The sequence below is a fragment of the Sceloporus undulatus genome, chromosome 2 (assembly GCF_019175285.1).
Source record: "Sceloporus undulatus isolate JIND9_A2432 ecotype Alabama chromosome 2, SceUnd_v1.1, whole genome shotgun sequence".
NCBI classification, from domain to species: domain Eukaryota; kingdom Metazoa; phylum Chordata; class Lepidosauria; order Squamata; family Phrynosomatidae; genus Sceloporus; species Sceloporus undulatus.
This window is the reverse complement of record NC_056523.1, coordinates 61106427-61118468: the sequence shown is the minus strand read 5'-3', so window position 1 is coordinate 61118468 and position 12042 is coordinate 61106427. Positions and strand designations below refer to the sequence as shown.

The window sequence follows — 12042 nt, the reverse complement described above, 5'->3', positions numbered from 1 at the left end:
ATTAATGGTATTTTCAATTAAAACAAACTTTTAAATAATCACTTATACATACATATATTCTGTCTCAGGTGGATTTAAGACAGATGGTAAATGTCTTCTCAGTGTCTGATTTTTCCCAACACCAGAAGGGTAAGAATGATTAGCTTCCTCCATGTCAGAGGGAGAAGTTTTAAAATCTTTCAGATAAGGGCCTTTGGCTTCTCAGTGCAACTTTAGGGGAAGTTGCATTGTGTTGTGCAAGACTGCTCTAACCACCAGCACATTATGAAACCTCACTAGATTTAAATAAAATGAGCATCAGCCTATGAGCATATAGCTTTTCCAATTAGTAAGAAAACCAATGAGTAACATATAGATCAGATAGGATGTTTCATAGTAAAGGGAGGAGTAGAGCTCAACAGACCAGTACATCTTGTTCGTGATGATACAGGTGAGGAGGAGTTGCCTCTACGAATTTTATAGCCTCCTATTTTACTCTTTCAGCAAAGGATTAATTTAGCTGTTGGTTAGATGCTGTTGAGCAGACCCTTGTGCATTACCTGAGAAAACAAACTTGAAAGTTTGACAATTGTTTTGGTAAGTTCTTTAATGCTCTATTTGTTACAGTTGTGTGCCTTCAAGTCATTTCTGGCTCATGGCAACCTTATCATAGAGGTTTCTTGGCAAATTGCTTCAGAGGGGATTTGCCATTGCCATCCTATGAGGATGAGAGAGTGTGACATGCTCAAGGTCACCAAGTGGCTTTCAATGGCTGAGCAAGGATTTGAACCCTGGTCTCCAGAGCCCTAGTCTAACATTCAAACTACTACACCATGCTTAAGTCTTGTTTTTTTAAACAACTATGGGTTGTCTTTTGTGAACATTATTTTAATAATGATTGGGCTAAGCATCTGTTAATTAAGCACTAAATGTGGTTTCGATAGTTTGAAAGATGTACTAGGTTTTAGTGAACACAAGAACCAGCACAATCTTATTCATGTATATTAAGAAATAATTTCCATTGCATTCAGTGAAGCTTAGCACAAATAAGTGGGCATAGGATTTACTTGTACAATATTTATACATTTTAAAGATTAGCAGCTGCACTTACGGTATGCCCCTGAACCACAAATGTAAATTTATTGAATGCTACTTGCTTTCAATCAAAAGGCCAATGGGAGTTCAGTGTTGAGGAGATAAAAGGAAAGTGACATTTAATGTGTAATGTCTACTGCCTTGCCAAGCTTCATTTTCAAGGTTTTCAAGCAGTAATTTGTGACTATGGCCCTGGACAGACGGGCACTTTAGCATGACCTGGCAACGTGCTAGGGTTGCCTCGGGGCACCGTTTCCAGACGCCCCGCAACCCTAGCATGTTGCCAGGACATCATCGCTGCGCAGTGCCATATATACGGTGTGCATAGCGATGACATCACTGCTGCACAGTGGACCCGCGCAGCAGCAATATGTTTGCGCCGCCGCAGGCAGTTTGCAGCAGTGCTAAAAGGAGCTGCTTTTCAGCGCTCCTTTGCTTTTCACGTAGCCACACTGCGCAATTTGGTTGCTGCCGCGCAGCTACGCAGAAAAGAGAGGTGGCTCCCAGCCACCTCTTTTTGGCGGTCTGTACCCCACCCATGAAACCTAGGATTACCTATGTCCTCTTTTTTCAGAGATATAATTTCTGTCCAGGGGTTGCTTTTTAAACATTTCCAGGTTACAAAGTCCACCTACCTCTGAAACTCAGAAGTGAGCAGATTTTGTAAGTCAAATTGTTGCAACTCCATGGGATGAAATCAAGCACCATATAGAGAATATCCTGTCTCTAGGAATGGACAAGATTCTAGCTTTAACTTTGATAGTGGGACTCACAGAGGAAGGTGGGAAGGCTAAAGCAGAACAGCAGCAACAGTGGGTCCAGTGAGGAAGGAGCTACTGTACATTATGGAGTGGCTATGGGCTTCTTTCCCACTCGACCGGAATCACTGGATGTTTACCTGCATCTGTTTTCCCTTTTGCCAAACATAGCTCTGATTTTTGGTGGTCTTGACAGTTTCCCCTGCTGCCAACCTACCTCCTAGGGTTGTTATAAGACCTAGCAATCCTAGAGTAGTGGATGAGCAGGCATGAGGGGATGGGTGTTAAATCCTAGGTTATGCTGGGATATTGCTGATGTAACCAGATAGATAGTTGGTATTATTAAATATTGCAAAATAATAAATTTAAATTGCTGTTATTTAAATACAATGAAGATTAGAGATATTTCTGATAGAAATTATCACAGTCTACACAGTGGGCCCTTGCTATCCACTGGGGTTTGGTTCCATGCCTGCCCCCGCCCCCCCACGGTGGATACCAAAATCCATGGTTGCTTAAGACTCATTAAATACAATGAGGTAGTAAAATGGTGTCCCTTACATAAAACGGCAAAATCAAGGTTAGGATTTTTTGGATTATTTTTTTAAAAAAATATTTCCAAGCCATGGCTGGTTGAATCCATGGATGGAGAAAGCTGATTGTATTGTAAGGGTATTTATAGTGAGAGTTGTCATAGCAATCAGTGTTCTGAAGTAGTCAGTTTGTGAATGTGTCCTCTTTCCGCCCCAAAAAATATGGTAACCCTAATTAAACCACTTTAAGCTACTTCAAATGTGTAGTGCAAATTTACTTTAAATCAGGGGTGTAATACATATTTCAAGGGAAAAGGCAAATTGTTTTATCTTCTAGGCTTCTCTACAGCTGATATCATGAGAGCCTGATCCCAAAGAGCCTAATCTAACCCCTTTCCATATTTTTTTCATATAACCGTGCTAGCTCGTAGCCAGGAAATAAAGCCAAAGCATAATTAAAATTAAACTGACAATAAGAATAAGTTATGGAAAGTTCATACATTTGAGTTCTGAAATTAACACATGTGACAGTGAAGTGAATACATGTGAATAGGTCAGTGCCTGGCTTTGGACTGGACGGCTACAGAATGCTTGCAATAGATTGAATTTATCAGGTTGTTCATTATAATCAAAGTTTGGAAATTTCCTTTTAATGTTGACTAAGAGGGGTAGCCTTTTCTAAGATCTGCCTATAATAAACTGGAAGCAGTACCTTCTATAACAGAACTGAAAACAGTACCTTCTTCATGCAGATGCCAGGGCCCCAAAATTTCCTTAGGATTCACCTATTCAGATGCTGACAGACATACCAGGAACGCTTTCAAACTAGATAATTATACCACTATGATCCTATGTTTGTGCTTTAATAATGTAGTGTGTCACCTGATAATTTTCTGCTAGTTCAGAGCTAATTCAGAGCATTTCCACCCTTTGTCTTCAGCTTGCTTTAACTGCTACAAACTGAGCAGAAAGTGTAAAAGTAGTTTTAATTCAATGGAGGGAAAGATACCCAGCAAAGGCAAACTGCTGCAGCTTGTGTGTTCTTCCTGCTCAATACCTTTGGCCATCTTGACCACATTCTGATGTTGCTTGCCTTTATGTGCATGCATCTGAGTAAGTAGACCTAGTTTATGAAAGCTTATGCTACAACTTCTTTCACACAGTATCAAAGGGGCTACAAGATCCCATTGCTACAGATAGGTAGTCTGTTTGGGAGGGCTCAGTGACAGAATTCCTGGTAGAAGGTGTCAGGTTTAGTTTCTGTTATCTCCAGTTAGAAGATGGAGAGCCAGTACTATACAGAGCCAACAGTATTGTGCCTGATGAACAAATCATCCAACTTCTTGTCTTTGTGATATTCTATTATGGGCAGTATGCAAAGAGCTCCTGTAACACCTTTGAGACTAACTGAAAGACGTTGGCAGCATGAGCTTTCGTAGACTTACGTCTACTTAATCAGATACATTAATGCAGATGTATTAAGTAGACGTAAATCTAGGAAAGCTCATGTTACCAACTTCTTTCTTTCAAGAAGTTTCAAAGGTGCTACAGGATCTATTTGTATGCTAATTATGCAAACAGTCTATCTTTGAATTCTGCTATTATGAGCAGTGTTGCACTTTCCTTTGAGGTTTCCAATCTGGACATCCTGTTAGATCCAACTTCTACTTTGATTATCCAGGTGGAATACAGCCGCATTCTCTAGTCACTCTAGGGAAACAAGGCCAGATATATTGGCAAGAGCTCTATTGCTGCTGCCTAATCTACTTTTAAGCTGTTTACTTTTAAGCTGTATGTAGAGAGATCTTGTAGCACCTGTGAGACTAACTGAAAGAAAGAAATTGGCAGCATGAGCTTTCGTAGACTTCAGATACTAAAAAGCAAATGAGGAGGTAGACTGAAGCTCATGTTGCCAACTTCTTTCTTTCAGTTAGTCTCAAAGGTGCTACAAGATGTCTCCACATGCTGATTCTATAGACTAACATGGCTATATCTTTGAATTCTACTCTTAAGCAGTTACTTCTAAGCTGTTTATAACAATACTTCTCAACCTTTTCCGACAGATATTTTAACTTCAACTTGCAGAAGCCCAGACACCATCGCTGATGGTCAGGGGTACTGGAGGTTAAAGTCCAAAACAACTAAAGGATCAAATGTTGAGACCCACTTGTTTAAAGTGGGGTGGGGGGAGAGAATAGAGATTGCCCTGAGTGTCATAACTTCAACAGCTGTGAAGATGCCTAGAAGTTTTACTTCTCTTTTCTAACTAAAATAGCACCTTTATTTTTAAAAAAACCACTTTTTTATAGTCCCAAAGCAATAATGTTATTTGGTTCCAATCTCAGGATTTGCTCAACTGTCTTATAACACCTTTTCTCTGCATAAATCATATGACTACAAGCTGGGCCCCTCTTCTCTGGTACTCTCTTTATATTTTGTAGCCACCAGAAATACTATGTATCTAAAGGCAAAGTCAATGAAGAGGCACCTGTGTGGAACAAAGTTATACAGAAATACGACTTAAAGTAACCAGATGACGTTCTGTGCATAAGCATCTAGTTTCAGCCTAGTTCTTCCTCTTATGTTACAGTTTTCAGACACACAGGTGGTATTTCTCAATATAAAAAGGAAATGGAGGAGGAACTTTGTGGCACCTTTAGGACTATGTTTATTTTTAGCAGGGCCATTTGTAGATTTCAATCCATTTCTTCAGATGCATAGACAGAATTCAGTCTTCAAGCTGCTTGCACTGAAGTACTGCTACAGAGATGTGAGGGTATGATCAGGGAATCCACCCCCATAACTATGTAATGTGTTTATATACCTTGGAGACTGTATTTCTTCTGTGCTTTTGGAGAAGTGGGAACAAATTCATGAATCCTCAGGCTAAAACAAATCAGTTATATTTTAAAGGAGCCCTGGTGCCAGTACTGCAACCACAACATTGTGAGTTTGATCCTGTGGGGCTCTAAGGTTGACTCAGCCTTCCATCCTTTTGTAGATTGGTAAATTGAGTACCCAGCTTGTTGGGAGCCATTGGCTTACATATTGTAAATTGCTTAGAAACTGCTTAGTTCAGTATGAAGTGGTATAGAAATGTAAATGCTCCTGCTGCTGCTATTATAGATGCCACTGTATTCCTTCCCCCTCCTTTCCTTTGTATACTTTCATGTTATGGTTTCTAGTGTCATTATATTTCCCCTTAACATACTCACTTAGATATTCCTAAATCCAGCCACACCATCAAAGCAATAAACAATGCAGACTCTATTTTCTGTAACACCTACTCTCTCATTAAGTCTATGGTTACGAGACTGAAAACTGGACATGGCTCTTGCATCTTTAATTGTTCCAAAAAAGAAGGAATTTCAGCAGATTTTGTCTGTCATACAACCAGGTACAAACAGCACCTGCTGAAATTCCTCCTTCTACTTAAGCATTAAAGATGTAGAACTCTAACTCACACCGGTTTTAATGCAGTTTTTAAATGCTCTTTCAAACATGAAGCCAATCACCATTTACCCCCAACATTCCAACACTCTTTCTTCTCCCTCTCAACAAAATACTGACTGTAAACCGCCTAATATAGGCATGTTACAGACGGGCCCATGAGGTTCTGTCATCGTGCCATCATTACGCGTGAGGGATGGCGCTTCCTGATGTGCCTTCCCCTCGCACATAATGACTACGTCAAAATGGCGGCAGCCGTTCCACACGGCTGCCACCATTTTGACGTAGTGGACACTCTGCATCCACATGTCACACGGTGGAAGTGACGCCGCAAGTGCACGACTAGCGCCTTGTGGTGTCTTTTCCGGGGCCAAGGAAGGAGTGCGATTTTCACGCTCCTTCTTTGCTGTGTCTGGGAACCACGCAGTTTGGATGCTGCAGTTCCTGGACGCAGCAACCAGCAGCGGTGCGAGACTGCCCCTTCTGGGCCGTCTGTAACACGCCATACTTACTTGACTTACAGTCTAGAATACTGAAATATTCTATTATTGCAAATATTCCCTGAATTCATCTAATATATGCATACAAACATTTGCAAAGATTGCAGAACATAATAGCAAACACCTTCTCCCCCCAAACTTCTTCAGCCCTCAAACCTTCAGACAGCATTCCCAAATTGCATAAAATCATTAATTTCAGGAACCTTAAGACAAACCTACTTGTATGCGGGGCTTCCTCTCACACATCTGCAGAAACCGCAAATAGGGCAGAATACAGTGATGGAACTGCTGGTGAAACTGGCTATTCAAATAATATCTCACTGGTGTTGCATCTTGTGTCGTTTCTTTTGGCTTTCCATTTGTTTCTGGGCACAATTAAAAGTGCTGATTATAATGTTTAAACCTAAGTGCAGCTTGAGACATGGTTGCTTGAAGGCCTGTCACATGCCCCATGAATCCTGCTTTGTGGGCTGTGAAAGGTTAGACAGATGGTAGCCAAAGATGCTTGTTTTCTTTTCTTTTTTTAATTAAATTTTTATTTATAAATACATTTTACAATACAAACATCTAAAATATTCTATCCCATTCGAACCTACATTAACGTAACACCCATATACATAACCCAAAAACACAAAAGCACAAGAACAAAAAATACATTTTTCCATCCATTCGCATACATCTAACATAAAACATAAAACACTGTGACTTCCCTTGGTCAATCCTTGAACCGTTTCATTTTCCATTATTCCTGCATATCTTCAATTTCCTTTCATCTTTCTGTTTTCTCTTCACATGAATACATTATTTCTACTCCTCATTACAAATTTAACTTTCGTTATTTTCCATACTTCCATACTCATCTATTTTTTATCTATTTTTTTTTCTTTTTAAAAAAAGATGCTTGTTTTCAGAGACTTTTTTTTAAATGCCCTTTCTCTGTTTCTCTGCTTTGTGCCTACTCTGGTTAGTCTGGGATGCCAGGTCTTTTATTTTGGAATGGTTGCTTTGTAGCATATACTCACTGAACCTGTTTGCAATTACTTTAAAATTTCATTTATTTACATGCCATATTGGAAATGTCAATTTAGAAATAATGTAGATACAGAGTAATTACTTGAGTAGCCTCTCCACTGGTCATAACTGTTCCATGTATACTTGCCATGCCCAGTTTATCACCTCTTGGTTATCCTTTTTGGGATGAGCTGCTCCATAATTAGCAAGACTGGGTTTCAGAATGTAGATCCACATTTCATTACTGTAGCAATACTTCAAACTTTGTTAGCCTGGTAGAACTGGCCAGAGTTGGCACTCCACTGGCACAGCAAACCCAGGGTCATCTCCACCCTACAATAAGGAGAAAGACTAGGGCTTTGTGGAAGTGGGATAATTAATTCATAAAATAAATTTGCTGAACCACACAATGTATTTTTCTTCTTTCTTAGTACTATTTTATTTTGTCATGATTCAGCCTATAATTGCCATGTTTCCCAACTTCTCCACATGATCGGGGCTTTAATCCAGTCATAACAGGGAGCAGTTAGAAGATGTACTAGCACTGAAATCAGAAAATAAATTCAGCATTCATTATATGGAACAACAGACAGCTACCACTCAGACTATTGTGTATTATAAATATTCAATACTGTGCTCCCCAAATGAACTTAAATTTTTACTGAATGTATCAAGGTCTGTTCTTATTATTTAAACTGCTAGCGTGACTAGATTCAAATGTAATTACAATTACTTGCCATTTTATCTTGTTTTCAAGTGTGTTGAATTTTTCCCTCTGGTTTTGGAGTCTTCTTGAATCTACAAATGTTTGAACACTGTAAATCAAGCAGTGTGGTAAATGTAGAGGCAATTGAAATTGTGATGTTCCAGGTAGGGAAAGGTAGGCAGGAAATATGGCAGAGAAGTAGGACTGGACAAGTAATGCAAATCACTCTGCCTTTTGACCTAGCAATGGAAAGATAGTGAAGTTAGTTAGTTCCCATAATCCTCTAGCCACCATAGAATTGGAGGAGTTGCAGACTCCCCAAAGGTTTCCAGACTCTAGTTGGACAGGACTTTGGAAATCATTTAAGAAACTGTACAAACTATGTAAAATAGAGGTGTGTCCCATGTGCTCCTTTATCCCCAAGGACTTCTTTAAAGAGCAGTTTTAGCTCTAAAATTCTGTTTAGGGGGTGCTCCAAATCATCAAGAAAATAACCCCCAAAAGTAACCCCCAAGCTACTGGAAGTGATATGTGGCAGTTTAATTAGATTTTCATCTTTTGTGTATGTACTATGTTTGTTTTGACTTTGTGAGCCACCTTGAGTTTCAAATGGGAAGAAACACAGGCAGCAAATAAATAGCAATAGATACATGTTGTCACACTTCCTCATAATAGTGTGAAAGACAATTGCGAATGAGAAAATGTGCTAGAAGACTCAGTATCTCAAAATTATAAAACTAAGTGAATGGGCTCTGTGCAAATAGATTGCCTCCCTTCTAGTGCCTCTGTCTGTTGTGTGCCTTCGAGTTCTTTCTGACTTATCATGGGGTTTCCTTGGCAAAGGAGACTTGTCATTGCCTTCCCCTGAGGCTGAGAGCATGTGACTTAGCCAAGGTCATCCAGTGGGTTTCATGGGTGAGTGGGAATCAAACCCTGGTCTCCAGAGTCATTGTTGAATGCTCAAACCACCATCCTGGTGGCGCAGTGGTTAAATGCCTGTACTGCAGCCATTCATTCAAGACCACAAGGTTGCGAGTTCAAGACCAGCAAAAGGGCCCAAGCTCGACTCAGGCTTGCATCCTTCCGAGGTCGCTAAAATGAGTACCCAGACTGTTGGGGGCAAATTAGCTTCCTTGCTAATTAGCTTCCTTGCTGTCCACTGCTATGAACTTTGGAATAGCGGTATATGAATAAAACAAATTATTATTATTATTATTATTACTTTCCTGGAGACCCTTAGAAAGAAGGCAAAACACTCAAACTTTGAATGTGCCAATTTCATTGTAGACCAGTGACAGCTGGTGCCTTCCCATGTCAGAGGGACTGTGAACCCACTCTGGAGTTTAGTACAAACTTTAAAAGGACTGTCCAGATTGCTTGTCCTTGGATAACTCCTTTCATGTTTATAGTAAAACCTGCCCTGGATTCACTGTCCCACTAACATGGAAGCCAGTAGCTGCATAGTTATGGACTGTTCTTGTTCTGAGAGTTTTAAAATCTATTCTCACCATAGGACTTACTAATTTAACAGTAATCCAGGAATATATTTAAGAGTAATTTTTCCTCCTCATGATGCCAACAGGAAACTTATGTGGCAGTTTCTCTTCTCTGCTGCCTAGCTTAGAGGCAGGTCCCCTCAAGACTTTTCTTCTGCAGTGGTCTTGCTTGCTAATTTGTAATGACTTGCCCAGCAAGAGCAAGATGAATAGAACTTGTTCCAACTGCTGTGAGTCAAGTTGTCCAAGAAAGCTGTTCTTCAGGTTACCTGATACTGTGGGGTGACTTACTGTACCCAGCCCAGGAAGTATGTGTGAGATACACACCCAGTTGTTACTACTGTGGAACAATTTCTTCTTCAGCCACTCATATTTCTCTTTTGTCTTTCTGACAGCACAATTAATCTTTGAAACAAGAAGACCAACTTGCACAGTGATTCTCAAGAGGCAGCTATACATAGTAACTTTGCAGGTCAGTTGGCAATGTTTTCTTGGAGTAATGCTTTTACCTCATAGAAAAGGCTTCTGAAGTATGGAACATATGTGTTTTAAATGGATTTAGGCAATTAGTTTTTCACAATAAATTTGTGCAGTCACCATACTGGGAATCAAATGGGGTCCAGTGGATGATTGTCTTCATTGTCAATACTTGTTGGATAAACTAACTGAACATGTCGAACAAGAAGCAGCTATGGAGACCATTAAGTATGGCACTCATTCAGACACTCAGATTTGGAAATTGTGCAACCTACAGACTACATGTAGCACTCAAGGGAAGGGGGTTACAATGCAGCCCTTAGGAATTCTATTCACACACATGCAATTCACCAGAACCCCTTCAAAAATTTAGCTGGGAAAAACATTCAAGTCACCAGAACCCCTTTAAATTTTTTAGAGGAAAACCCCTTTCATAAACATGTTTTAAATGTGTTTAAATATGCTGTTTCAGGGGGTCTATCACCAAACAACAGCTCTCTCCCCAGTAACTCAATAGGTGACTGGGAGTGAAACAATGTTACTTCCAAGCACCCAAAATAGCATCTGTGATGCCATTTTGCCTCTTTTTAGAGCTCTTGAGGAGCCAACAATCAGCTGATGCCATCCTCTGATTTGCAGAGTATGGTTAGCCTTGCTACAAGACAACTTGATTCCCTTATGATCCTGCATTTCGCCTTGAGCTGGAGTTTCATTAGTGTCCAGAATTTGCACAGCAGAGGTGCATTACCAACTAAGCCTGTTCTGGGACTGCCTGATCTGATCACAGTGATGCATAATTACATCCTGTTTGAACCACTATAACAGTCTGTATCTATACCTGCCTTTAAAAAGTGTTGGGAAACTTCTGTTGGTTCAAAATGATCCAGCATGACTGTTGACAAAGGCCGGGTACAGAAGAGATGTGGCTCCTGGGTAATAACACCTTCACTGATTGTAGGTCTGTTGGCCAGCTCAGTTCAACATGCTGGCTAAGAAAAACTTACACAACTCAACATGAATTCAGGCTCTCTGAATTCTTCCCTACCTTATACTGTTGGCAGGCTCAAAGCTCTTACAGGGTAACCCTCTTTTAGTCTCACCATCCTCAGGGCTTCATCTGTTGGGGACACAAGAGAGGACTAATTACAATAACTAGTAATATATTATATCAGTATTGTTTCTAATCTGTTAATGATTACCTATTTGATTTAAATAAGTTGCACAAATATGTTACTTCCTTAGGATTTAGTCCCAGGCCACTGGGTGAGAAGGAATCAAAACCCCACTGCTTGGTACTATCGGTTTTTCTCTGACCCCATTTTTCCCTTCTTTGTGCTAAAAGTGAAAAGTATATAGAATGGATACTTGAATATTGTTCTGTTTATTGATTAACCAGGAAGCAACAGTTAGGTTGTCATGCCCTTCCTTCTACATTTTAAAAGATAATCAGTTTGCATAAGGATTAATATTATTCATAGTAACTGTTCCTTGTATAAAACCATTGGTTCCTTCTATTGACTCAGGCTGCAATTGACTTGTCAGATCAAGCTTTCTGAGAGAACAAAGCTTTTGGAGTCATAGTGTCTACCTTAATTATTTCAAGAATGTCTTTTCTACAGGCCTATGATTTCTTTTTGGAAATACATGATATATTAGATAATTAGAGTAAGAAAACTCCCATCAGACATAGGACAGTTAAATCACTCTTGGGCCAGTTCTTTCAATGTATTCTGGTAAAGCAAAATGACCCAAATTAGCTGAACAAGTTGAGGAAACTGGATTTTCAATGAGCTTCCGTTATCACTAAGAAGTTGCATTCAATTTGAAGGCAGGTTATGTGTTTGCTATCATTATATTGTTTCAATAATTTGTAATGTTGCACCACTAGATGACTATTTCTAAAATCACACTCATACAGAGGGTGAGATCCAATAATATCACATGGAGCATTATGCAATGAGTTCCTATACTGGGCGTCCCCTTTCTGCTGCCATGCAAGTATGACAGGTGGTGGTAAAACCCAAAGCTACTTAGTGA

At 39.7% G+C, this 12042-nt stretch overlaps 1 protein-coding gene across 1 annotated transcript in view; it reads left to right on the top strand.

The window, feature by feature from the left end:
• The first annotated feature begins 483 nt into the window (after nucleotides 1–483).
• Nucleotides 484–12042, top strand: part of TMEM40 (transmembrane protein 40) — a 29016-nt gene continuing 17457 nt past the window's right edge. Inside the window, exons 1-2 of the mRNA XM_042451022.1 lie at nucleotides 484–576; nucleotides 9924–10000. The gene's annotated coding sequence lies outside the window, so the exon portion shown is untranslated. The remainder of the gene's footprint in view (nucleotides 577–9923; nucleotides 10001–12042) is intronic.